We start from the raw sequence: 1,310 nt of genomic DNA, 5'->3' as shown, positions 1-1,310 counted from the left end.
TATGGAGTCTGTTGTCTTATGTCATCCAAATATTTTGCCGCCTCAGGTAAAAAAAAGATTTGATGTAAATTATGTAGTCCCGAGTTTACCAATTTGTTAGAAGGCCTATGGAATGGTATGAAAGCCTGGCTCATGGCCAGCTTCTTAATGAATTGATAAAAATCTAGGTTGTAAACTAGCCCCCTTTTTTGGTTTGTGGTAGCTTTATCTAGATGCTTCTAATCCATTATCCTCTTTTCTTGCAAGGAGAGGGGAGTGGGTCCTTTGTCCAAGGCAATCTCTGGTTCAGTGCTTTGAATCCTGCTCTGGACAAGTGCTTTTGGGTAAAAGAGGCAGGGTCAAATTGCTTTCTCAAAGGTGAAAGACTCACTTCTGCGAGTTTGATAGGCTTGTTCTCATACCCAGAGAGTTCAATTCAGAGTTCAAACATAGGCATCTGGGAAGCATCTTGCCTGAAGCCACTTCCCTTATCCATTGTGCACAATTTGCATTAAGCAGATTTGAACTCTGATGAGAAAAACAAAGCGAAAATCTGGAGCACAGTGAGATGAATAAAGTAACTGCCCAGACACGTTTTTTGCTGGCAATTGCTGTAACTGTTTCAAAAGGATTTTTCTTGGTTCCATTTTATGAAATCTGTTCACTTTTGGCAAGGAGCAGTCCACAGTTTTGCAATAAACACTTCTGTCATGGCTCTGATCTCAGCTGGTACAAGGCAGAAACCCTGCGCTCGCTCCCTTTTGCTCAAGCAATAGCAGAGGCATGTAGATGGACCTGGAAGAGGGGAAAGAAGGGTTACAGCCCTGGCTCTGCTGTTGACTTGGCATGACTGTGGGCATATAGTTTCCCTGTGGTGGAGATGAGTTGCCCGTAGAGTCTGAGGTATGGAGAAGAGCTGCCTGTGTGTACTAGGACTGCATTCTCAGGGTGTGCTACTCCGGTGGAAGTAACAGCAAGTTCTGCAGTGTGCTACACATTGCCAATTTTTGCTTTTTCGTGGAAGCTTCTTTTCATTGTCACGTGGCACACTGAGAAGGCGCACCATTGTCTTTGCCAAGCATTCACATGCATGTGTGCATGCACGTGGGTATGTGCATGCACACTGTTATTACCAGCCTTCTCCATCCTCATCCCAGTGTGTTGATAAATCAATGTATGAGTCTCTTGGCTGGAGCCTGAAGGCTGAACATCTCTAGTCCACTGAGGAGACAGCAGGATCTTAGGAAGAGATGTGCTGGGCTCAGGCTGTTGTGCTGGAACAGGAGGCAGGGGAGGAGGTACAGGGCTGAGAACTGCAGAGGAAGAAGAGG

Source organism: Struthio camelus, chromosome 6 (assembly GCF_040807025.1).
Source record: "Struthio camelus isolate bStrCam1 chromosome 6, bStrCam1.hap1, whole genome shotgun sequence".
Classification (NCBI taxonomy): domain Eukaryota; kingdom Metazoa; phylum Chordata; class Aves; order Struthioniformes; family Struthionidae; genus Struthio; species Struthio camelus.
Note: the sequence above shows the minus strand (reverse complement) of the source record.